The sequence below is a fragment of the Rhipicephalus microplus genome, chromosome 4 (genome assembly GCF_043290135.1).
Source record: "Rhipicephalus microplus isolate Deutch F79 chromosome 4, USDA_Rmic, whole genome shotgun sequence".
Taxonomy (NCBI): Eukaryota; Metazoa; Arthropoda; class Arachnida; order Ixodida; family Ixodidae; genus Rhipicephalus; species Rhipicephalus microplus.
In genome coordinates, this window is record NC_134703.1 from 200,053,617 (window position 1) to 200,081,228 (window position 27,612).

The 27,612-nt window shown below is 47.6% G+C and overlaps 1 protein-coding gene and 1 non-coding gene across 3 annotated transcripts in view; one reads left to right on the forward strand and one right to left on the reverse strand.

Moving 5' to 3' along the window:
• The window catches only part of LOC119172524 (uncharacterized), a 176,247-nt gene extending 149,053 nt beyond the window's left edge, over window positions 1-27,194 (reverse strand). The window contains exon 1 of one of the 2 annotated variants that reach the window (XM_037423668.2): window positions 26,966-27,194. The gene's annotated coding sequence lies outside the window, so the exon portion shown is untranslated. The remainder of the gene's footprint in view (window positions 1-26,965) is intronic. The other variant, XM_037423666.2, reaches the window with a different exon arrangement.
• TRNAT-CGU (transfer RNA threonine (anticodon CGU)) lies at window positions 227-298 on the forward strand. The gene has a single exon. It is a non-coding gene; the product is annotated as a tRNA-Thr (tRNA).
• Window positions 27,195-27,612: the final 418 nt, after the last annotated feature.

Here is a 27,612-nt window from a genome sequence, read left to right on the forward strand (position 1 = left end):
TATATATATATATATAGCTGGCAGACTTGGTGCCGTTAGGTTGTATACGAGGGACTATTGCTCATTGGTCAGCTGCCAGCTCGTAATAAGTCCACGTGCTACATGACGCCATACAGGCTCATAAAAATAGTGTGCGACACTCGCCGCCATGGCTAAAGGTGGCGCTAACTGACACTCCCACGTTTAAATTCACATATAAACCCAATAAAGTGGCTGGGGTATAGCCGCCGTGATGGCTCAGTGGTAGAGCATTGGACGCGTTATTCGAAGGTCGTAGGTTCGATTCCTGCTCACGGCAAGTTATTTTTTTCACCCACTTTTCTTTCTTCTTATTTACATTACATTGGTTCTAATAACTTCTCCTATAGACCCATTCCATGTTTGTAAACACAGGTAGGCCAATGTCGACATTATGGGTAAAATTATAGCGACGTTCGCGCGTAACTACCGCCATAAGCGCTGAGGGCTGCGATGTGTGCCAGCAAACTAAACTAAGTTGTGAGACGCGACTCACATCCAACCGCGACGCAGCTCGTCAGCATATCGTTTTTTTCTTTCTCGTTGCTTGACTGGGAACACCACATGCACCATTGAAAACCCAGCAGAAACTGCGGTAAGCAAAGCGTCTTTTGCCCACTAAGACAGCCCCACCGCATGTTTTGCTCGGAGCGCTTCACCGGCGGTGGGAGCTTCGACGGCGGAGACGACGACGGAGTGCGGGCCGGAGGAGCTTAGTGTCTATTAAAAACAAATCTCTTCGTTGTACTTCATCCACTGCATCTACCATAAAACAAGAGGAGTGTTGCGGGTGTGCGCGCCACATTGCGTAACTGACATCATAATTGTGGGGGTTTAACGTCCCAAAACCACCATATGATGAGAGGCGCCGTGGTTGGGGATTCCGGATATTTCGACCACCTGGGGTTTTTTCACGTGCACCTAATCTAAGCACACGGGCCTCGATCACTTTCGCCTCCATCGAAAATGCGGACAAGCCTGTGAGGGATACGAGAGAAAGTTAATGAACGAGAGTGAAGTCGCCCGTGTGACGCATTTACACGTGGAACTGTCAAGAGAGCAATCGCCAAGTGTAAAGAGTGTAACGTATAGAATGTTGAGAGAGTTATTATAACTTGTTGTTGGGCTAGTTGGTAATTCGTCATATGGTAAGTAAATTTAGCACATCTGGGAACTCCCTCGAAACACTCACACATTCACACACTCTTCCACATTGGCGAGTGGGTGTGAATGTGCGAGTGTTTCGAGGGATTTCCCAGTAGCGCTAAAGTTACTTCCGACATTGATAGCTCTGATTTCTGTGGTGAACTTTCTTTTTTCTGTTGATTGCCAACGCGGTTTAATGCGACCACCACAGGTGAGATTAGAACCCGAGACAGGTCCAGAACGGACCATGTAACCGCCGAAGAAGGGTCTTGTTTCACGCCTTCCTTCGTGCTGATAAGTCGACACTTGCAGGCAGAGTCCTAACAACCGGAGCGACGACCCAGAAAGCAGTCGCCGTCGAAGATGCTATTCGCGACACGAACGCGACAAGCGGAAGTCCGAAACGCGAGCTCCTCGCTCGGTGTGTCGGAAGCACAAGGCTTATCGTGGCTCGGAGGCAAACACGCCAAAGCCCGGGGCTGTTGGTCGCCGAGTAGAAACGCGCTCTGCATCGGCGACGATGGTGAGGCCTGTTCGGCGCCGATTCAGTCCAGAGCGCCGTGCGAAGAAACGACGCGGATGTGCGACGCAGGTCGGCCGACGAAAATCAGGCACTGATGCCGCGCCGGAGCCGTTGCAGCGTCACAAAAAAGCGAGTTAAACCCGGTTTGACTCTTTCGTTATCACGCCTATTCAAATCGACCATTAGTGATCGATGCTTTGAGTTGTCGTTTTTGACATCTTGAACTTGTTTCCTATACCCCTAGCACTAGTTCAGCCCCTGACCCCGCAGAATCAGTTTGAATTTGCCTAATTTGGCAACACAGTGATTTTTGAAAGACCTTTTCACGAAACAATGCGTGTGTGGGCCTGTGAAAATGCGCTTAGCAGAAGAACTTGAGAGAAATGCGTGCCGCTTGTGGTTACGCTGCAGTAATATCAAAATTTTGCTATAAAAGCCTTAGCAAATCAAATATCAAACTATGGCATCAGCTTCACAATCGTTGAGCCGTAATAATTGCCTGAATTCTATGCCAGCTATAATCTAGAGAGCTGTTGTTTGGAGTCGGAGAAAATTTATTCTACAAAAAAAGTTATTTCCGAAGGTCTGCCTCATGTGTAAGGTGTGGTCATTTCAGACAGCAGCTTCGGTTTCACTTTTGTTGTTTCATCAGACACAGGGCCGCATCAAGTGTCGCGGGAGAGGTGTGCCGGCGGCAGAGCTTCTCCTCACGGCATGAGAGCCACCGGAGCACATCTCGGCGCCGCACTATGCAGCGGCACGAGGTGCTTCATGTCGGCGCGCAATTCGTTTTCGGTACTGCTAGCAAAAAGCGCCAGGCCTGCGCGTAGGGTACAGCAAAGTCACTGCGATAGCTAAAAGAGCGGCCTTTCAGAGGCTTTTCGAAACACTCGTTGGGTAACTACTGCAAGCACACTTGCTGGATAACCCCTAGGTCATTATTAATCAATTTATGTGTGTAGTAGGCCGGCATTCTCTATTGCTATTTTCCATTATTCTCCCGAGAAGCGTGGTATCCGCTAAACACTTGCATGAAGTTTTGTGTCAATTCATGCATTGATTGACGACGATGAGGAATTGTGGCTGAAGTGGGTAGCCGACAGAGTTAGTAGGGGAACAAAAACAAGCTTTTGTAATGGGTTGGAGCATTGAACGACCCACTCGTTACGCTATTCGCATTGTGCGACTACTGGTTGTTCTTTCGCTGTTTTAAAACGCTTTATAAGTCGTAATAACGCAATTGCTTTCCCGACATCAAGCCTGCCCAAGTCAAGTTTGGCAAATCACAAGCACCGGTGTAGCTCAGTAATAGAATACTGGGCTGGCACCCAGCGGACCCGCGTTCCAGCCCCACTGTGTCATTGGTGCTAAGTTTTTTTTTTCTTGTGGTTACGGAAACCAGCGGCGGCGGCAGAGGCGGCGGCTGGCAACTACGGTGGCGCGTGACCCGAGTTGTGATCTCATAACAGCTTTCGCTGTAATATACAAATAAGTATCATTGGACGCATATTTCGGAAAACCAACCTATGCGGAGACAGGTGGCTCACGGAAAGAGGTGACGCCAGACGAACCGGTAAGTTCATTGGACATCTCATGTGTTCACATCACGGGTGTGCATCTATACTGGAACACAAGCAGGCTCTTGTCATTTAAAAAAATTACGTGAGAAAAATGCATGCGCACATGTGTCTCACGAAAATCAGGAAGTGCTTCCTTGCATGGAATAAGCAATGAAGCAGTACTTTGGTTCAGGTTTCTTTTGTCTATGATGATCACAACATTGTGTATAGAACACTTATTATATTTTATACTCTTCCTGATTCATTTATATTCACAGTGTATACTTTGAATTTTCTTTGTTCTGGTTGTTTTTGCATATATCATGTTTTTTATTGCTGTGTTCATCAGCTGGTTACCATAATTACACAATTTTCAAAATTTTATGCATGCCACGATAGTTTTGCTGCGCTAGAACTTATGTTTTTTTTTTTTTTGTAAGCACAATGCGGCATGCAGCAATACATGCCGGAGCACTATCATCGTCAGCCTGACTACGTCCACTGCAGGGCAAAGGCCTCTCCCATGACCCGCCAAATCAACCCGTTCTAGTGCTTTCCGTTGCCACATTATGCCTACAAACTTTTTAATCTCATCGGCCCACCTAGCTTTCTGTCTCCCCGTCGTGCGTTTGCCTTCTCTGAGAATCTAATCACTTACCCTTAATGGCAAGCGGTTGTGCTGCTTCCTGTCCGGCCCATGTCCATTTCTTTTTCTTGATTTCAACTATCATATCCTTAACCCCGGTTTGTTCTCTGACCCTCTCTGCCGTATTCTAGTCTCTTAAAGTTACATCTATCATTTTCCTTTCCATCACTCACTGCGTCGTCCTCAATTTAAGTTGAACCTTCTTTGTAAGCGTCCAGGTTTCTGCACCGTAGTTAAGTAATGGCAAGATGCAGCTGTTCTTCTTGAGGGTTAGTTACCATTCATGATTACTATTCACGATTTGAGAATGCTTGCCGAATGTCATCTAGCCCAAGCTTATTTTTCTAGTTATTTATCTCTCATAGTTGGGCTCCGCGGTATCTATACCTGTCCTAAGTAGACACATTCCTTTGTAATTTCCAGCGACTCTCCATTTATCGCAAAGTGCTGTTTTAGGCCGAGACTGTTGCACATTACTTTTGTTTTCTGCATATTAATTTTCAGAGCTACTTTTCTACTTTCTTTGTCCAGATCATTAATTATGAGCTGTAATTCGTCCTCTGAGTTAAACATCATGGCAACGTTATCAGCGAAACGCGAAATACAAAGATACTCTCCATTGACTTATCTCTAACTCTTCCAAATCCAGGGTCTTGAAAACCTCCAGTGAACACATGGTGAATAGCATTGGAGAGATCGCGTCTCCCTGCCTTTTACCGTTTTGTTACTGGGATTCTGTCATGGAGAATTGTTGTGGCTGTGGATTCTCTGCATATTTCTTCCAGTATGTTTATGTAGAGTTCTTCGATTCCCTGATTCCGTAGGGCATGCATTACTGCTGATGGCCCGACTGAGTCAAACGCCTTCTCTTAATCTATGAATGCTATGTATAGGGGTTGGTTGTGTTCCGCGCATTTATCTATTACCTAATTGATAGTATGAACATGGTCAATTGTGGAGTAACCTGTACAAAATCCTGCTTGGTCATTTGGTTGATTGATCTGTAATGTCGCCTTACTTCTATCAGATATTATTTTTGTAAATAGTTTGTAGAGAACGGACAGTAAGCTGATCGGACTGCAGCTTTTCCAGTCCCTGACGTCTCCTTTCTTATGAATTAAGGTGATGTTGGCGTTCTTGCAAGATTCAGGTACCCTTCCTGTCAAGAGACACTTCGTTTATTAGGTGGTCAGTTTTTCTAACATAATTTATCCGCCATCTTTCAGAAGGTCCGTTGCTACTTTATCCTCGCCAAATCTCCACCAAACGGAACGGCATGAGAGAAGCCAACGTCCTGCGACTGCTGCAGTCGTTTGTGACGAGCCACGTATCGTACGTCGGCGCATTTCACGGATGGCTGCAGCACGAGTGGGACAAGATCAACGCAGCCATCAGGAAGGCCCACAAGTCCGCCCTGGGTCTTCTCGCATGCCGACCGCACACCTACGTAGCGGTGGTTGTCCGAGCCACGGACGGCAAACTGCTTAACGCCTGCAGCGTCCGAGCAACGTTTGCGGAGCAAGCGGAGGAAGCCGCCATCGCCCTGGCGCTGAACGGCACTCCCGAAGTCACCACCATCCTGAGCGACTCCCGCACGGCCATCGCCAATCTCGGCCGCGGGAGCATCGGGACCCCGGCAGCAAGCCTGCTGCCGAAAAGCAAGTCGACCACGACACATCTACGGTGGTTCCCGGCCCACGTCGGAGCCATCCCGGGCGGAGCGGCCAACCGCAACGAAAGGGCGGACGCCGTCGCACGCGAGCTCGCGCACCGCGCGGCGCCCCCCTCGGACGCGGAAGAAGCCAAACCCCCGGACTCGGAGCCACCCCTCGACTACGGCAGCATCCTTCAACGGTACTGAGAGGACCGCCGCGCGCTTCCCGGGCCTCACCCGAGGCTGGGGCGGCGCGAGGGGGTCCTCCTGAGACAAGGCCGGCACGGTGCTCACGCCCGCCCTGGCCCGACACGTGTGCCCCGGACGAAAGTGCGAAGTGCAGTATCTGTGCGCGAGAACTGGCAACGCTGACACATGTGCTGTGGGGGTGTGACGCGTGTGCGGGGGGGAGTGATCACCGACGCACTACCACCGGACATTGTGAACCACATAGGCTCGCCCAATCACGAGGCGCAGCTTAACGCCATCCAGCGGCTTGACGCGGCCCTGGCTCGGCAAAAGCGAACGAAGCATACTCCTAGTAGCTCGCGCTGGGCCTGCCGTCGTTGAGGTCTAAATAGACAGGAGGATGCGAAACCCTGCGCGGTGCTCTCACCCTCCCCACGCAGGATTGCCCAATAAGGTCTCTCTCTCTCTCTCCAGCGTATTCGCCTCTTTGCATTCCTACTAGGGGTTCCATTACTTCACCTGTTGTTACTGGTAGGATGTCGAATTCCTCTGGGCTATTATTGTTTCTCACGATATCATCCTGGTTGCTTTAGCTTCTCCACCACCTTACCTATTGGTTCTGACATTGCTTTATGTGCCGGAGTACTGCGCTAAATTTCAAAAAATCTGTTCTCGAGACATAGGAGAAATAGCCATATCTTGCGGTGAGGAATAGTTGAACCACACGTTCAAATGACGGAACTTGGCGTCAGTGCCCAACACTTACGAAATGAAAGGGCCTCACCAGAAGGTGAATGAAGAGCATTGTTGTCGGGTGCCCCAAGCCGCCAACACACGCTGTTGCGTCCCTTTGTGTTCTCTGTGATTGAAACTGGGAGTAGAAATTAACGCAAGAGCGTGCGTGCGCGGGCGGCACTCAGTCTCTTCAATTATTGCGAATTCCAATGGTAGAGCAGGAACACTCAAGAGCACGCTGAAAGCGCTCTCTCCGGAGCCGGCGTGTTTCAGTGGTCGAACAGGAGCACTGTCACCCATATATGTAGAGCGAGAGCGCTTTTGCTGAGCCGAGAGCAGCCTGGACCAGTTGGTAGAGCTCTCGCCTGAAAAGCGGAGTAGGCGCAGTCGAGAGTCCCGACACCTTTGAACGTCACAGGCTCCCAAGTTATTTATTTATTTATGTATTTATTACATACTGCAGACCCTTAGGTCCAAGCAGGTGGGCAGTTACAAGGAGACATAGTTGAAACAATAAGTGGCATAAAGATTGTTTGGGGCGAGTGTTTCATACACTCATAGTGAACACAAGGAGCGACATAGCAAATTATTTCATAATAACGCATGTACCGGACAAAAGAAAAAAGAAAACACCACAAATTCATACTTCATATGTTGTGCGATTAAAGTATAAATACATATGAAATACAAAACAATACACACAATTCTTTCTTCAGCCGGGGTCGAGTGCAGCGGCAATGGTAGCAGCCATGTGTAGTTTCACACCGCTGTTTTGTACTGGTGGTGACAATGGCAGCTAGACGTCTGCCGAATGCGTCGTCGCACAAATATACCATATATTAGGATAACGAAGAACGTGCGACTGACCGATTTCACGCGTATTTTGCGGGGGCTTGGAATGTTCCAATCACATTTTCTCCCCACTGGTCACTCTGCTCTCCGGGAGCGTGCAGCCTTCCAATGGCAGATTGAGTGCACTAACCCTCTACTGTACTCTCCGTGGAATAATATTCACCGTCATTCCGTGATGGCACGAGGCTGGAAAACTCACAGGGAACGCTTTTGAAGTCAGCGAAAAAAAGACGGTCCACCAGCTGCCGTCCTTGGATTATCCAATATTTAGCTGCGTTGGTGCTATTCTCGCCGTTTTGTAGTAGCCGGTGGAATACCGCGAGCTGAACCGTTGCCTCGCAAACGCCGCAGCTGGCAGCGCAGCTCGCCGGCTCGCCGCGCCATCTGGTATCTGATGACGTCAGCTGGTGCAGCCGCGTTAAAACAGAAGAGGAGCCGGCGTACATAAGGGTTGGCTTGGTGGATTCGTCGGATGATAGGGAGAGACTGGAAGACGCCATGCTTCGTCCTCGGAACCAAACCAAGGGGGCAGCGAGCCGAGGGAGAAACAAAAGGAAGAACGAGCCGCATGCCTCGAGAACCAAGCTAAACAATAAGACGCCCGCCCAAACATAACTAAGCCAAGTCACAGTTAATTTTTCAAGCGAAGCTTCCGTGAGCTACAGATTTCGATGTCTTGGGTAAACGCATTTCTAACCGTACAGTGACGAACTGGACATATACAAACACAGACTAAAAACTATGAGCTGCTCTAGTTGCAATAAGATTTCGGTTGTTGGCGGCAGAATTCGCACACTAACGCCGCGACCAGCAGCGCTGTTCACGAGACCAGCAGCGCAAAAAGAAACATGGGAAAAAAATATTGAGAAAAAGATAGATAGAGAGAGGGTAAAATAACACACAAAAAAGAGATAAACATGTAGAAAACAAGTGATCCACTATACATACACAGAGAGAGAGAGAGACGGATAAAATGATAAAGAAGAGAAAGAGCAAGAATGGCAGAATAGACATTGAAACAGCAACAGACACAAAAAATTGGCAGATCCCAAGTACAGTGGGAATATATGATATGCGAAGCGCCAACGAGAAAGGCTGATATGACACATTAAATTCAGCACAGCGTTACGAGGGGGACGTAGATTATGCTGTACTTGACTTCCATGTCATAATTATCGTGTTTGCGCCTGTCATTTGCGTTCGTCGTCCATTCACGTCCCGTAATACCAAATTTGGTATATGTGAAGCTAGCGAAACAGTTGAGAGCGCACTATATGCGTAGAGTGCAGTCATGTCTTACATGACACACATGTCACGATCATCATGTTTGGACGTGTCATTTACCCTCGTCGTCCATTCACGTCCCGTAACACCAAATTTGGTATATGTGAAGCTAGCGAAACAGTTGAGAGCGCACTATATGCGTAGAGTGCAGTCATGTCTTACATGACACACATGTCACGATCATCATGTTTGGACGTGTCATTTACCCTCGTCGTCCATTCACGTCACGTAATACCAAATTTGGTATATGTGCAGCTAGCGAAACGGCCGCTAGCGCATCACGAGCGTAGTATAGCATGTTCTAACGTGATACGCATATCATAAGTATCATATTTGCGCCAGTTATATCTTCGTCATCAATTCACGTGTAACACAAAATTTCGTATATATGTGTGAAGCTAGCGAAACGGCCGCGAGCGCACTTGAGCGTAGCACGTTGTCATGTTTTATATGACACGTATGCCATGATTATCATATTTGCACCAGTCATATACCTTCGTCACCCATTCACGTCACGGGATACCAAATTCGGTTTCGCTATAGCTCTACATATAGAGCTAGCAAAACGGCCACGAGCACGCTATGAGCGTAGGATGTAGTCATGTTTTGCATGACACGCATGTCATGATTATCATGTTTGGGCGTGTCATTCACCTATGTCGTTCATTCGCGTCACGTAATACCAAATTTGGTATATGTGCAGCTATCGAAACGGCCGCTAGCGCGCTATGAGCATAGTATGTAGTCATGTTTTATATGACACGCATGTCATGATTGTCAAGTTTGAACCAGTCATATACCTTCGTCACCCATTCACGTCACGTATTACCAAATTTGGTAGATATGAAGCTAGCGAAACGGTCGCGAGTCTATCGAGGAACATGAACGAATGCTTTTTGAGGTCCACAGCCAATTGTCCAAAACTGGGCTCACAGTCCAAGCTGGTGCAGAAGTAAAGCCTCAAGTTTCTGGGGCATCAGACTGACGCTAAGGGCCCTTCAAAGGCCAAGGTCGAAACCATGAACAAGGCTCCTGCCCCGAAGAAGAAAGAGAAACGGCAAGCTTTTTTTGGGTATGATCAATTTCTATAATTGTTTCTTGAAGGGCGGTACAGAAGCAGGTTAAAAATTGTATCGTTTTTTTTTTTTTTTTGGGCAACCGCGTACCATAAAAGAAGGGTTCAGAGCACATGGAAGCGTTTGAGAGCCTGAAGACGTTGCTCGCCTCTAACTCGTTACTGGTGCACTTCAAACGAGATGTCCCGTTAGTGTTGTCATGCGATGCGTCATCTGTGGGAGTGGAGGCAGTTTTGGCTCACTGCGATAACGAAGAAAACAGCAGCCTGTTGCGTACGAGTCTGGAACATTACCAAAGGCCGAGCGTAATTATGCTCAGGTCGACCGTGAACCTGTTGTCGTGGTTCTTGGGGTGCGACGTTTTCCCCAGCACCTTTGTTGGAGAAATTTCATTATTCTCGGCCTTCTCTCAGCGAAAAAAGCAAACCCCGGCTATTTTTTCGGCTCGCATGTTACGGTGGACGCTATCAGCCTACGAATGTGTGCTCGATTACAGGGAAACCAAGGACCATGGAAACTCAGATTGCCTGAGTAGGTTGCCGGCTCCCCGACAATACTCCTCCTGGAAGCTGTGGAGCACCCCCCGGTGAGCGCACGAGAGGTGGCGGCGTACACGAACAATGAAGCAATGAATTCCTGAGGGCCGGCCACGTAAGCAAGTAGCCCCGAATCATTCGGCGTATGAACTGAGACGAGCTGTCTGTGCATGCTCTGGGGAAGCCGCGTAGTGATTCCCGGGGCATTGCAGAAAGAAGGCTTATGCACGCTAACGATCCGGGAGTGACGGCCATGAAGGCAATGGCAAGGTCGTACTAGGGGTGGCCTCATATGAGCTAGTCAGGTACTGCAGGCCGTGCCAGGTAAACAGATCGAGTGAACACCAACGCATTTTGGGACTAAACCAGAACGACGTCACGTGGATTTCGCAGGACCAGGCGTGCATTTTCTGGTGGTGGCAAACGCCCTCTCAAACTTAGCTAAAGTCGAGGTCATGACATCTCTTCGTTCAGTTACGGTAACTGAAAATTTCCGCGAAATGCTCGCAGCGTACGGTTTACCCGACCTGGTCGTGTCCGATAATGGCATCGCTTTTTCCAGCAGGGAAACTCAAGATTTCCTTAATGGTATTCGTCATATGTATACCACGCCTTACCACCCGTCAAGTAATGGAAGGGCAGAGCGGATGGTATGAGAAGTGAAATGTGCATTACGGAAACAGACACAGGGCACCGTACAATGACCAAGGTATCACTTTTTTTTTCTTCAAATAGGACTACACGCTACGCTCAGAAACCGGCAAATCGCCTGCAGAAGTCATGCTGGGTCAGAACTTCAGGATTACCACATCGAACTTTTAACGGGACGAGAGTGGCGCAAGATGCCTGCTGCCGCCTCCACAACGTACGTTCTTGCCCGGTGACCCGATAAGCGTCCCGGCCGCGAAAGGTTTCCTGGTCGTGTGCTGCGATGTTCGGGCCTCGTCATGTACAAGCTGCACTGCAGACGGTATACGGTGCGCCGACGTCACCGGGACATTGTTTCACCAGGAAAATCTGTTAGCTGTACTCATTGCCCCTGTTTATTTTTTTTCTTGAAATAACTACTAGTTTTTGTATACTGATGTGGATGAATGTCGACGTTAACTGAGTTTACTGCACTGTTTGTATTTTTCGTGTATTTGCCCACTCCCCTCTTCCATGCCTTTTGACCCTACTATAAATAAATAAATAAATAAAATCTGAGGTTTCACATCCGAAAACAACGCTCATGAGGGACGCCGTAGCGGAAAATTTTTTTACGTGTACCGACATTGCACGCGCCTCCGTTTCGCCTCACTCAATCGCCATGGCGAGAATCGAACCCACGACCTTCGGCTCAGCAGACGGGCGCCACCGAGGCCGCACTGTGAGTGTTTCGAGGGATCGAACAATACGTCGTTTAGAGCGATTGATTTATTTTGTTTGTTTTCGTCACCCCGAGAGACGTTGTAATGGAGGGAATGCTTCCTTGCATTTCGTCGTCATAAGGTACAGACACACGGTTAGGAGCCTCTGAACAGCAAAAATAGCCATCTTCAAATCAATTCCGAAGAGTCCCATTTTCACTTTCACTTCAAGTTTTCCTGTGGTTTAGCGGTATGCATCTAGTAGGGACGCGTTCGCTGATAAATAAGAGACGCTGAAATTTCTAGAGCAGCATGCAATGAGCGCCGTAAAGACCAGGCTACCACTTAGAATTCAGCATGGCGCAACCAATTGGCGCAAAGCACTGTAGACTCACTTTGAAGAGTGTATAAACTACAGAGTAAAACGCGAGCACTAAGTCCATACAAAATCCCGATAGAAGGATCGGCGACGCACTGCGCTTCTACCGATAATTTTGCTCCCGTCAAAGCTGCAGAGATTTTTGGCGATAAGCGACAACATTGTAAGCCGATCGGACTGCAACACACACACACAAAAAAAAAACCGACGCATGCTGTGAAACCGCTCGAGCGAGACGAAAACCCAGGCAGTCGTGAGCAGGTCGTTTTCTCTCTTTCTTTAATCATCTTTGTAACTCGCTTCGAAAGCCCACTCGTGTTTGAGCGCACCGTGGACAACAAGGGCGCACTGGCGATGTCACATCAAAGCTTCGCAACGACGAAAAAAGAAATACGAGGAAGACTTGGACAGAGAGCAGCACAAATGCGAACGCCGGCCATCAGTGCGAGATGAGTTCGAGAGAAAAAAAAAAAGGCAATACAACGCAATCTCGAAGCTATCACCGCCTGGCTGGTCGATGTTGAAGAAGCGAGCCCGGTGAACACGCAAGTGACGATACTACGAGGCCACGAAATAACTAAAATAAACCTCGCTATCCGAGTAACAGTTCCGATAAGAGCGAGAGAGAGAACAAAAAAAAGCAATGCACGCAAAGCCCCGAGTGTCGAAGCCACGCCGAGGGAAGAACCACGGGCTGAAGACCCTGGGCTGAGAAGGAACTCGAGCGAAGGAAGATAAGAACTTGTGGACATTTCGTTTATTTTCTACGAGTGTTTGTTTTTCTCAGCGGGATACTTCAGAGTTCTAAAAATAAATTGAGCAAAAACGGCTTCGTAACCTCCCCGGAGAAGCTAACAACTAGAAGAAAGAAAGAAAGAAAGAAAGAAAGAAAGAAAGAAAGAAAAGAAAGAAAGAAAGAAAGGGAAGCAGAGTGAGAGGACGCCAAGCCGACACACAAAACGTGCGCGGGACACGTGAAAATCGAAGTGGAAGTCGCCCAATGCTGCTCCGGGCTAAAGAAAACCAAATGCGCGCAAGGTAAAATTTGAAACGGCCGAAGTGGCGAGATGAGAGGACAGCGCGTGATGAGAGAGGGCAGTTGCACTCTCCCTTCGCGCGGCTGCCCACTTGAGTTTCGAAAGACAAAATAATTTACGGGAAAAGAAAAAGAGCCAAAGCAAGAGGGCGAGGAACGCGCTACAGTGCGATATATAAAATGACAGAAGAATTGAAAGAATTCACCGCAGGGGGCTCAGCCGAAACGCCCCGAAGCGAGTGGGGGAGGGGGCCAACCGAGAAGGGCAGGCACTGCTCGGGTGAACGCGAGCCGGCACACGACGTGAAGGGAGCGACGACGTCGTGAGTCGAGCCGGCGACGCTAGGCATTCCGGTTCACAGTTCGTTCCTGATATACGCCACCAAGAACAAAGGGGAGGAGAGGTAACACTTCCTCTCTGCCTTCACTTGCCCGCTCGACAAAGGAAAGGGAAGCACGCTGAAGCGAGCCGTTGTTTCGGTGTTCGTTTCCTGAGAAGCCTGGCGCCAGGAAAAAAAAAAAGAGAGAGAGAAACCTGCGTCAACGAAAACGCGGACAGCGAAAAAAAAAAAAAACGTTAAAATGCGCGAGTTGGACGAATGCACACGACGGGAAACAAAGCGCGAAGCTCTGTTCAAAAGGGCCAAGCGGTATTAGTAGACACTCGCCTTTAAGTCAGCCGAGTGCAGCGGATCCTCCCTACCACTCTGACGCATGCGCAGAGAGACGTCAGCTTCATATATATATATATATATATATATATATATATATATATATATATATATATATATATATATATATGAAAAACGTGCCCTTAAGTATACACTTGTTTCCCTTATTCATTAACGAGGGTCTCGTACTGGCAGGCTTGGTGCCTTTAGGTTGTATACAAGGGACTAGTGATCAGCTGCTAGTCAGTAATAAGTTCACGTGCTACGTGACGCCAAACAGGCTCATCAAGAGTGTGCTACACTCGCCGCCATGGCTACTAGTGGCGCTGACTGACACTCCCACGTTTAAATTGACATAGATACTCAATAAAATGGCTGGGGGGATAGCTGTCGTGGTAGCTCAAGTCGTAGAGCATCGAACGCGTTATTCGAAGGTCGCAGGTTCGGATCCTGCCCACGGCAAGTTATCTTTTCACCCACTTTTCTTTCTTCTCAATTACATTACAATTGGCCTAATAACTTCCCCTATACCTTCCTCGGCATTATTGTCTGTTATATCTCATTAATATTGTGTAAACACGAAAAACGAGCCCTTAATTATACACTTGTATCCCATATATATATATATATATATATATATATATATATATATATATATATATATATATATATATATATATATATATATATAGTAGTGGGGAAGAGAGACAGTATCTAGTCGGAGCACTTAGAAGACGACGAAGGGCTGAGCTCCTGATTATAATTTGGTGGAGGTGCTGGGTAGTCTTCGAAGCTGGAACTACGAAGTCGCACCTTACCTGCAGTGCCAGCAATGCCGGAAGAATCCTCCACCCAAGGTACCTCGCAAGTTCCCGCCTCTACATGTCCCGGCGTGTGGCCACTGCGTCACCCACCGATCTTCAGCGGCACTGACGGCCAAGACGTTGAGGAGTGGCTGGCTACTTACCACAAGGTGAGCGCAGCGAACAAGTGGGACGATGCGGCTAAGCTTACCTATGTAAGCTTTTACTTGTCTGCCGTCGCTAGTCTCTGGTTGCGCAATCACGAAGCCGACATTGGCAGCTGGAATTCATTCAAGACCTCCTTTTCGCAAGTCTTCGACAGCCCTAATGAGTGACAAATCCGCGCAGAACTTCGTGAGCGCGCTCAGCAGCCAGGAGAGACCTTTACCAGCGACATTGAATACGTTGTTGACTTGAGCAAGCGGATAAACCCAGCGATGATCGAAGCCGACAAAATTAAACAAACGGCATATGCGATGACGCATTTCAAATGTTGTTAGCCAAGGACCCACAAACCATAGCTGATCTCGTCAGCTTGTGCCAGAGTTTTGACGAACTGCGCAAGCAACGCGCCCAAACACGGCGCTATCTGGAACAACGTGACTCAATCGCGGCCTTGACTCTCGGAGACCAGAACGACATGTTGGCTCGCATAAAGCAGTTCGTGCGTGAGGAGGTCGCTCGGCGGCTCTCCATTTTATCGAGCACGCCCGAACCAGCACAAACGCATCCTTTGGCCTAGATCATGCGGCCCGGCCATAAGGCACGTCATACAAGATGAGGTAGCTGACGCTTTGCCTTTCACTCGTTCACCACCTTTGGAGGCCGCACCCTTGACTTATGCGCAAGTCGTTGCAGCCAGAGCACCTCGACATGCCCACTTATGCTTCCTGACCGGTCCCTGTTCGGTCATCACCAGTTCCGTTTTCCGAGTCCGTGGCGCACCGCAGACAACCGCGCGATTTGCTATTCTTGCGGTTACGCAGGACATGTAGCTCGCTTGTGCCGCCGCCGTCCTCTCGTTCACCGTGACACCATGCAAAGATCGCTGCACGACTCTCGGCGCTTTAACACGGCACGTCAACAACGATCCTCTTCACCCGACCACCCTCCCTCATTCAGTCACCGATCTCCATCTCCCCGACGTCGCTCCCTGTCACCTATGCGCCGTAGACCCTGCCTTTCAGACGCGGAAAACTAGATGCCGCAGTTCGCGAGGCACGAACTGCGTCGTCGTTGAAAGAATCAAGTCCTCGAATTTCTCCGACAAACCTCATCGAGGTTTTTGTGGATTGTTACCGTACGCTTGCGCTTGTGGACACTGGTGCTGCCGTTTCAGTAATTGATTTAAAACTTTGCCGCCTGCTTCGGAAGGTTACCACGACGCCAAAGGGATTGTCCCTCCGTACTGTCAGTGCTCACCATATTCGACCATCAGCTGCCTGTACCACACGCGTTCTCATCCAAGATGTTTTGTATACCGTTCAATTTCTTGTGCTACAGGCGTGTTCTCGTGATGTGATCTTCGGCTGGGATTTTCTGTCTCATAATCATGCGGTTATCGACTGTGCTCGTGCTAAAGTGGCCTTCTCTGCATTGTGTGCCTCGTCTCCGGAACTTCCGTTGAACAAGTTGTTTGTCGCCGACGACATCGACATACCACCGACTAGCGCAGCCTTTGTTCCCATGTCTTGTGCCGATGTGTCTAAACATGCAGTGTTGTTTACGCCTTCCCAATCATTCCTAATTCGCAAGAGCCTCGCGTTGCTGTTTGCAGTTCTAGATATTCCGGCGGGCGCTACCAATTTGTTTGTCACAAATCCCTTGCCGTCTCCCACAACCTTGCGTCGCGGAGAATGTATTGGAACATTCTAAGACTTAGACGTTTCCTCCATCTTCGGCCTTGACGGTGAAAGTTATGTGCAGCTTAATGCGCTGACGCCATCTGCCCGTCCACCGGTTCACGAAAACATTATTTTTTTTTTGGCCCCTCAATTGATGGCGAACTTGAAGAATCACACGGCGAGAATCTTCTAGAACTTCTTCACCAGTGTCGCTGCTCGTTGGATTGCCAGCAGACTTCCTTAGGCCGAACGCACACCACGGTCCATCACATTAACACCGGCTCCCAAGCGCCTCTGCGACAGTGTCCCTACCATGTATCTCCTGTGGAGCGTCGTGTGATCACCGAGCAAGTGGCCGACATGCTTCAACGTGGCGTCATTCGGCCGTCCAGCAGTCCCTGGTCCTCACCTGTGGTACTTGTGAGGAAAGGAAAAAAGACGGCTCGATTCGCTTTTGCGTCGATTACCGCCGTTTAAACAAAGTCACGCTTAAAGACGTATACCCTTTGCCGCGCATCGATGATGCCCTGGACTGCTTGCAAGGCGCTGAAATCTTCTCATCACTAGACCTACGGTCCGGTTATTGGCAGGTCCCCATGGCACCATCAGATCGTCCAAAAACTGCTTTTGTGACGCCCGATGGGCTATACGAATTTAATGTAATGCCCTTCGGCCTTTGTAATGCGCCAGCCACATTCGAAGGATGATGAATAGCGTCTTACGTGGGCTAAAATGGAAGACATGCCTATGTTACTTGGATGTCGTTGTTTTCTCCCCTGATTTCGACAGCCACCTCCATCGTCTCAGCGATGTCTTGAGCTGCCTCACGAGCGCAGGCCTTCAACTAAACATCAAGAAGTGCCACTTTGGAGCTCGGAAGCTCAGAATACTTGGTCACGTTGTCTCAAAACAGGGCGTCCTCCCAGACCCAAAGAAGCTTCGGGCTGTCGCTGAGTTCCCGAAGCCTACGACCATGAAAGCGCTTCGCAGCTTTGTCGGACTATGCTCGTACTTTCGCCGCTTTGTGAAGAACTTTGCTTCGATAATCGCACCACTGAAACAGCTGATCTCTGGCGGTGGACACCTCTCTGATTGGTCGCCAGCATGCGATGATGCTTTTGCAACATTACGCCATCTTCTTACTTCATCACTTATTTCACAATAAACCCCCTTATAATAAATAAATAAATAAATAAACATATATTATATATATATATATATATATATATATATATATATAAGGGAAAGAAGTGTATACCTAAGGGCTCGTTTTTCCGTGTTTTAACACAATATTAATGAGATATAACAGACAGTAATGCCAAGGAATGTACAGGGGAAGTTATTAAAACCAATGGAATGTAAATAAGAAGAAAGAAAAGTGGATGAAAAAATTACCAACTGTGAGCACACACAGTTGGTAATTTTTCATCCACTTTTCTTTCTTCTTATTTACATTCCATTGGTTTTAATAACTTCCCCTGTACATTCCTTGGCATTACTGTCTGTCATATCTCATTATATATATATATATATATATATATATATATATACTCCCTAGTTTAAATACACACATAAACCCAATAAGTGGCTGGGGTATGGCCGCCGTGGTAGCTCAGTGGTAGAGCATCGAACGCGTTATTCGAAGGTCGCTGGTTCGCTTCCTGCTCACGGCAAGTTATCCTTTCACCCACTTTTCTTTATTCACATTCACAATTAGTTTAATAACTTTCTCTATACATTCCTCGGCATTATTGTCTGTTAGATCTTGTTAATATTGTGTCAAAACAAGAGAAAACGAGCCCTTCAGTATAAACTTATTTCTCTCTCATGTATGTATGTATATATATATATATATATATATATATATATATATATATATATATATATATATATATATATATATATATATATATGCGTGCGTGTGTGTGTGCGCGCGCGTGTGTGTGTGTGTGTGTGCGTGTGTGTGTGTGTCGTTCGACGCCAAGTGTCCCAGTCGTGGCGGCCGATAATATTTACACCCTTTATGTAAACCCCATAAACTATTGCGGCCAAACATTCTCGCTCGAAAAAATTTCCCGGAAAAATTTTGATATCAGCAAAAATATGCTATTGCTCCCGTATATGACCATATTTTTGTACTGATGCGGTAAAAGAAAAATTATCATGGTGCGGCGTTTGATAGACCCTTTGATAGTCTAGTGATGAAGAAAGTCTCATCACATCATTTTTTCTTTTATAAGAAAATTTTTGAAGTTGGCCCTCAGAATGCAGCATGCATTCATTTGTTACCACTTCACCGCAGAGAACGTGGTCGCCCTTTCGGCTGACTCTCATCATAGAAAACGCCAAGGGGTGGGATTCATGTAAGCGGCTCGACAGTGGTCGAAAGTGTTGCTGTTTTGATGTAAAGGCGCGAGTATTGAGTTTGCGATGTGAACTTGCTTGGCGTGCCGATTGGGAAGTATGGAAGCTGTACAGCAGCTTACAGTATCGTTGTGCTACAGGTCTGTCTGCACTGCTACAGTGTACGTGTAAGCGTACACATGTGCTTTATTTGTCTCGGTCTCTGTGTACTAGTGATTAAAACGAAAAATTATTTGAACAAACCTTAGTCATCACTTAACCATAATAGAGTGGTTTATCAAATGCCACATTATGAGCATTTTTTGATTCTATAATATATATATATATATATATATATATATATATATATATATATATATATATATATATATATATATATATATATATATATATATATATATATACAACGCATGGGAAGTTCCACTTAAGATCACTTCGACGATGCGCAAAACCATTTTATCTCGTTTAAGTGTGGCTTTAGCATTAAACTCGCAATGCACGGCTGACTCGAAACGTGCTCTTGAAGAACCGGTCGCATTTTGCTAGCACGCACGCATATGTAAATTGCAAGGATGTGGATAGAGAAGAGGGGCCGCAAGAAAATACGTGAGCGAAATCCGTTAACGAGTAGAGCAGGCGAATCGATGCTTCTCATAATTAGGCGTATATGCGTTTTTTAACGAGTATCTCCAGAGGTTGCAGATAGGCGTGTCCGCCACCCTGCAACTGAACGTCTAGCACCGCGCGAGTGCGCAGAGTGCTGTCTGCCAAAGATGCCACCACCTGGAGAAGTTGAAAAAATCTCAGCATATCCACGGAGTGAATGGTGATGAGTGGGCGAAGCTCCGCAAAGACATCGGTAAAATATATATATAACGTAATTTTATTCGTAAATGGTAGCGAAACGTGGCTTCCATTTCCCCTTCAATAAAACTGCTTTATGGTCGGTAAAATGAAGGGAGAGTGGTTCTTGGATTGGCCCTTGTGGCAAGTGTGCAAAGACAAGTCGATACAGGTTCCTCGGACAGTGGTTGGTTGCATGTGATCGTATGATATGCCATGTGCGAGCGCGCCCTGCAGCAGCTTTCTGAGCCGTGCGCTCCTACACTCTTTCTGCGTCGCTCGTATTTGAAAAGCGCGCTGTCTGCTATTATAGCTGTGGCCCCTAGCAGTCGCCTATCGCACTATGACGCATCGGAGCGAGCGGATCAAATCGCACGGACGGACGGACGGACGGACGGATGAATGGATGGATGGATGGATGGATGGATGGATGGATGGATGGATGGATGGATGGATGGATGGATGGATGGATGGATGGATGGATGGATGGATGGATGGATGGATGGAACTATCCGGCTGTGCCATTTAGATCGGGCGGTGGCTAACGCACCCTAGCCACAAAATCAAGTACTATCACTATGTGTTTAAGGATTGAATTTCACTGGCGCCTCGATTGTAGCCACCAATCAGTCAGCCTCCTCCTGGTTATTTCTACCTGTTTAAAGTCTAATTTGACTTCACTGTACCCAATGCCTTCTAGCCACCATACCAATGCTTTGGAAAATTCGGCGCCATTATCTTCGACTATAGGGCGGAGCCCTTTGCAGAACATTATCAAATGTTCAGCCGTTTCCTCATCCTCTCCACACGCATTATGGGTCTGTGTCTTCGTACTTTGCTCGGTACGTCTTGGTCCGCAATACTCCCGTTTTGGCCTCGAAAAGCAGAGAACTACCCCGAGAATTATCGTAGATTTTTTTCCCTTGCAATTTTCTGCCTAAAAGTTCAGTAGGTCTCCCGTGATGATTTCCCTCTGTCACTCTCCGTTTCCTTCACCTTCTTCTTAACCGATGTTTCCTTTTGGCTTGGTATTCTGCTGTTGTCTAAATACTTGCCTGACAATTTTCGAGTTCGCTTCTTCCATTTAGTATCAACATTAGCTGAAAGCTTTCCTAGCCCAACGCACCTCTCCCATTTTTTTTTTTCAATCGCTCCTCAAATTCTATGTTGCTGCTAACTTCCCTGCACTCAAACGATGTCCATCCCATGTCACCCTGTACCCCTTGATATGGGGTATTCCCATGTGCTCCCAAAGCAAGTCTACCTATGCCACGTTGTTTAATTTAGAATCTTGCTTGAACTTCTGATTTCATGCAGAAGACCGCATTACTGAAAGTCAAACCCGAACCATGACACCTTTCCGTATCCCTCTCACAATGTCATACCTATTGTAGTTCCACAGTGCCCCATTTTTTATAACAGCTGCATTTCTGGGGCCCATAGTCACCACGTATATTTCGTGCTCCCTTAGACACTCAGCCCCGTTATTTATCCATACGCCCCAATATTTGTATTTATCCACTATTTCTAGAGGGACTTCCTGTCTCTTATGCTCACCGTCTTTGTTATCATTAAAAAATCATGATTGCCGATTTTCCCCTGCTGAACTTAAAATTTAACCTATCTCCCTCATAACCACCGATGTATATCAATCCCTGGAGATCTTCCTTGTTGTCGGCTATTAATACTACATCATCCGCGAGCATGAATACTGGTAATGACTGTTCAATGTGTTTTCCTTGCTTGGCGAAAGAAAGGCTGAAGCCGAGTCGACTCCCCTCCAATTTGACTTCTAGTCCCTGTAGATACATCATAAAAGACAAAGGTGACAAGGGACATCCCTGTCAAAGTCCGCATCTATCTCTATAGGTTCTGATACCTGTTCTCATTTGACTCAATGAAAGCGCAGATGCGCAATCTAGTGGCCTCTTGTCAACTAAAGCACACGTTTCCTACACATGTAGTGGAGTGGAGCGAGCGCCGCAGCGCCATCTAAAGAGCAATCCGAGTACTACGGGTGGCTACGATGGACGACGAGGGACTGGCCTACATGCTAAATAGCTTCGCCCTTAAAAATCATAGGAAAAACTTCGATGACGCTTGCCACGCTTCTCAGTAGACGCGTTCCGCTAGGAAAAGATACGTCTGTGCACGTGACAATCGCAGCTGGTTTCAGACGCTATACAGAGGCAGGCCTTCCCGTGTTGCTCCGCCCCCGGCAACTCGCAGCTGATTTCGCTTTTGCCCACTCGCACCGTTGACGCGGTTAAAGTATCATAAACACGCCAAAACATGAGAGGAAGAAACGCTTGGATATAGTTCAATGCGCATTTCAGAGATAAATTACGAGCAGATTTTTCTTGGAGAACTAAACAGCACTGTTGAGGCCGCACACTAGCCCGTACGTCAAAGACGCATTGAAAAACGGGCGTATACCGAAAAGCTGATGCTGTCTAAGAAATCAAAGGAAGAAACGAAGGCATTCTTGCGAAATAAAAAAACAACGGCATTTTACCTACGAGATTACATGCAACTGTTTAAGCGTAACAATAAATTATACGGAATTAATTTCAGCAAGGCAAAATGACAACTTCTCGTAAGTATACTATTTTTTGGCGCGGTAGCACGCATTCGCTTCGGTTCTATAGCTTCCACAGTGCCGCCAATAAATGCCGCCTAGTATATAAGGGCCTCTTCTGCTAGTAAAGTATCCACAGTCGATGTCTCGGAAATACACGCACCTATATGCACATACATGCGCACTCAAAACGAATGCAAATGTGCACATGAGAAATAGACGCACCACCCTTCAGAAATAAAGCCTGGCTACGTCTCTACAAGACAATACAGATGTGGAATGAAAGATGAATGCCGAAAGATGATTAAAAGATCACCCTCTTTTTTTTTCTGTGCATTCAGCAGCATAAGTGACGCAATTAGTGGCACCGGCGTGCCACCGGAGAGAGCCTTGCGTGGTGGACCAGTGGCTCAAGCCGGCAGCGCTTTCTTGCCGATTTCATCGTCATCTAATTTAATCATCAGCCCTAACGCACCCAATGCAGTCCTCTCCTATGAAGCAGCGCGCCTTTGCTATTACTGTACTTTTCAAACTGCTATTCATGTGATCTACTTGATGTAAACACCGTTCATGCATTCTCATAAGCTTTCTTTGACATTGCTTTGACATTCTCTGCTGTTCATTACTCGCCACGTCACAGTAGATAGTGTATGATAGTGATAGTTCACGTGTCAGGGGCCCTTGATATAGCATGCGTACTTAAGAAAAGCGCATTTTGGTATCGTGTTTTTCCTGATGAAAGCCGGTCCCCGGCTAAAACGTAGGAAAAATTAAAAAGTTTTCGTTTTGCCTGTCCTCCACTTTTTGGTATTTTTCCACTGGATCCAAGGACACCTTTCTCTCTCTCTCTCTCTCTCTCTCACACACACACACACACACACACACACACACACACACACACACACACACACACATATATATATATATATATATATATATATATATATATATATATATATATATATATATATATATATATATATATATATATATATATATATATATATATATATATATATATATATATATATATTGTCATCGTTACAGTGCAGTCAGGGTTTTGAACTTTCCGTGAATTCTGGAACAATAAGATCGTACCGAGCACCTCCACAATGAATTACAATTGATGCACAACGCCAAGTCGCACCATCGGCCTCTAATAAGAGCCGCACATCGGCAAGCATTCGCACCACAGTGCGCGCAGTCCAGTTATACTGCATGCATGGACACGCGCGCACATGAGCAGTGCTAAGAAAGATGATTTCATTTGACATTGCCGGGATCGGAGCGACGCTCGCCTTTCATCAGGATGACATTCCATAATAAAAACAGGGCCCAAACTAACCTGATCGTGTTTTTGATATAGAAAAGATAACAAGAAACCAGCGTGAACAATTGCTTAGAGCGAAAATTCGACAGTACAACGTATCGCAACAGCAAGATTAGTGCGTGTGCATGAGGCAGTGCAATCATTTCATAATAACGCACGCTTCAATATAGCTCGCAACATCAAGTGTTTGCTAAAATGTATCTCAAAGCAGGAACAGAAGAAGATTAGCAGACGCTGCCTGCGTTGGCCTTGCTAGGCGAGAGAGGGGCAGGGGAGCGCCAGTTTTGGGTGCCTTCCTGGGGTGGCACGAGACGCGAGCGTGCGCAGTGGGAGTGGGGCAGCGTACACACTGCAGGCTAGTCGAAAAACAAAAAAAATGGCAGCATATCCACGGAGTGAATGATGGAGAGTGGGGCGAAGCATTCGTCCGTCCATGCGTCCGTCGGTGTGACCGTCCATGCGTCTGTTTGTGCGCCCGTCCCTGCGTTCTTTCATGCATCCGCCCCTGCGTCCGTTCATGCGTCCATCCATGCATCTGTTTGTGTGTCCGTTCGTTCATCTATTCAACACTCCAAGTCCCACCATCTCGCATCTTTTTATCATATATTCCCCATATAGAAGCACCGCCATCCAGCGGACATTCCAAGGACTAAACGAGAGGTGGCACACGCACACTTTCTTACGGCCTGCGCTTTGGGTCCACTTCCCACCTTTAACCACCTCGAGTTCATGGTATATTCTAGTTCACTGTATTCATGGCACTGCGACCAAACGCTCGCTAAACCTTTCGAAAACCAAGGAGGTTACGCCCAGCGAGTATAACGTAGCAACCTTTCCCTGTCAGATAGGGCTCAATTTACATGCCAATGGCTGCTAATGAGAACTGAGAGACAGGAGAATTCGGCTTTTTACTTTCTTACGGCTTGCGCTTCGTATCTACTTCTCATTTTCAACCACCTTGAGTTCATTCATGGTACATACAAGTTCATTGTATTCATGGCACTGCGGCTCAACGCTCGTTAAACCTTTCTAAAGCTAAGGAGGTTACACCCAGCCAGTATAATGTAGCATCCCTTTCTTGTCCGATAGTGCTCAATGTACATGCCAATGGCTGCTAATGGGGATCGCAGCGTGCGCGTTGACTAAAAGCCGAATGCTCATGTCTCTCATTCCCCATTAGCAGCCATTGGCATGTACATTGAGCACTATTTTTTATTGTTAAACAACGCACAGAAGAAATCTCTCACTGGCACCACCTTGGAGGTCAAGTATACCTATTCCGGGTATGTGCCACTGGTGGTTACATACGAGGGACGCCCAAGCCACGCCATAAGGAGCTTCGCCCCTAAAAAATAACGAGTGCCCAAAAGCCAACATCATCGGACGCCGCTCACCCCTCATTCTCCTCCGCTGGTCACAATTTCAAGCAAGCTCCTGTTTAATTTTATGACTGGGCTTCGAAATTCTCGCGTGACGCTGCCTCCTCTTTTTTAATATTGCTCCTCCGCGAGCGTCTCCTCACCAACGGAGCCGCGAGCGGTGCAGCACGTGACGAGACCGTGTTGCGACGTCGGTAGGAACCGAAAGTAACCGTAATTACTTTTTTAGGTAGCACTCACGCTTAGCAGTGCATTTTCTAGGCTTCTAGGGCATGGCCTTCCATTAAATAAAGAAACAACAAACAGCAGAAAATTCTCGTGTCAGGCTTCAAGCCAATCAACGAGCCATAGCAGTACCTTGCTGGCTTCTTTACACGTCAACGACTACCCCAGTGCGCCAGATTTACGTTTCATTTGGCGAGTTTCAATTGACGTCATCTGCGTCTACACTACAGGCTGTCAGAAATTGCTTTTTCAACACGACTGCGCCAAAAAACACAACAGAGCATCTCTGCTAAGCAGTGAAGTTAAGAATTTTTTCCAAAATGCTGCTCTAATTCAAAAATTTAATCGCAGTTTTTCGCGCAAAGCTGAAGTTGAAAGAAAAAGAGATATGGTATGAAGAAAGGCGGGGAGGTTAACCGAAAAGCAAGTATCTGGCTGTTACCCAGTTCTTCCATATGAAAATGGACCTCACACAATGCAATTGTACAATGTCGCCAATCGTACCTTTCTATACCGTCGAAGTATACAAACCTTATGACCTACCATTCGACGCACTGAACAACTCAACGTTCGAAAAAGTGAAGTTTTGAAAGAACCATTCCACAAAACTTCTCAACGGCATTTACTTATTCCCGAAGGCGGATTGTCGCAGGGCTCTCGAATCGTACCCTCGCAGAACCCTAGACACTAACACTGTTTCTTAAACGGGGAAGTGAAACTAAGGAACACCGTGCATAAAAGATGACGCGTGCCGAACGTCTTCAAAATGGAGAAACTGATGGTTTCATCTTCCCGTACATTACAGCAAACCTGGTCGAGTCACAGACGGTTTCAGTGAAGAAACAAGGCCTAAATACAATGCGTTTACATGATCAGTTTCGCGTGTGTCTCGACGTAAACGTACCTTGGAAGCGTGGCAGTTTGGGCTAGCTGGTATGACTTGACGATAGTTATAGCGCGAGAATAGAACGACGACAGAAGGAGACGAGCGCTCGTCTCCTTCTTGTCTCTTTGTCGTCGTTCCGTTCTCACGCTGTAACTATCGTAAACGTACCATCTGCATAATTTATAAAACGAGACGCACGTGCCGACGGGGGTTACGCAACGGAACTCTTCCTCCGCCGGCGCGGCAAGTGCTTTCACGAGGCGCGCCTTTGCGCACGCAATCACGCACCGCTAGCGTGAAGCAGAGCGTGTTATCAATGATCTCGCAATGACTGCACCCCTCTGCGGCCGGGAATAAAGCAGAGAGGGGTTGCACAATTTGCCTGACTGCGAGAGAGTGCCACTTGGCTCGTGCCCAAAGGCGGCGGCAGCAGTGCTCGCGTAATATCACCTCGCTATCGCTTTACATTATCTCGGCAGTTCACACATAATTGCAAAATGCCGCCGCAACGGCGAAGTGACGTACTGTGCGGTGGCAGCCTGGGGACACGCAAACAAAACGAAGATGCATCAACTCCACAATGCAACTCAATTCGCGAACGTCCACGGATGACCTCTTCCGAGAAAACACCGAGGCTTGTCTCCGTTGTTAGCCACGAGCAGAAAAGTCTAGCCGTAAAATGCACAGCGGACAGCCGCGTTACCGACATGTTGGGCTCGAAATCGTGTTACTAGTGAGCAGATATATTCGAGAAATCGTCTACGGAGGCCGTCGATACGGGTACGCTCCAGCCTGCAACGCTAAGTCAGCGTTTGCACCGAAAGCTCCTTTCTGGCGCAAGTAAAACCTTGCCGCAGGCTGGCGAGAAATCGAACCGTCGCAGTAGCCATTAGCAGCTACCTCGCACGGCGACTGCCACCGGCGGCAAGTGGACATCGCACGAGGCTCGTTTGTAACCACGCGCGAATTTGGCCCCGTGGGCTCTGGTGTGCCGACAACAACGCGCGTGCGTGCCGCCGCATGCATGCCGCGATGAATATGCAAGGCTCAATTAGCTCACCGAACACGGCGACGCGCTGGCTTCCTGACGCCTCCGGACATTCGGACCGCAGGCGACGGATCTTCGCTGGCTTTTCACGCCGTCGGGAGCCGTTGTTCCATCGTGCTCGAGTTTGTTTCGCGGCCGAAAACACTCGCAACCAACGTGCGCCCGGCCCACTCCCAATCACAAAATTTCCATGTTTCGTGGCGACGGGCGACGTTAGTCGGCGCGACTGTTCGAGCAGCCGGTAGCCTCGAACCCGGCGACCGCGTGGAGCGGCGGCCGCCGCAGTTTCGGTTTCACAAGCCGCGCGCTTTCAACGCGTGCTAGAATTCACGCATCGATGAGAAGTCGAGCTCAACACGACCGAAAACGTCCGCTAGTTCTGCCGGTGTGCGGACTTGCAGGAATGCATATCCTTCGAATGCCGATTTTGACGGCCGTTTACTAGAAAACGTTAATCCACCGACATATTGGGGAGTTTTCGAATAGGGGCCCCAAAGAAATAGCGTCAAGGCCATTGCGCATGCGCCAAACCCAAACGTGCGGGAGCCCCAGAGCCTGCCTCCAAATGTTTTGGGTTATAGAAACGTGACGGCACCCACTAACGTGACGGCTCTCGGCCAAGGCTGGAATGACATGGAATACAGGGGGAGTGTCCAAAG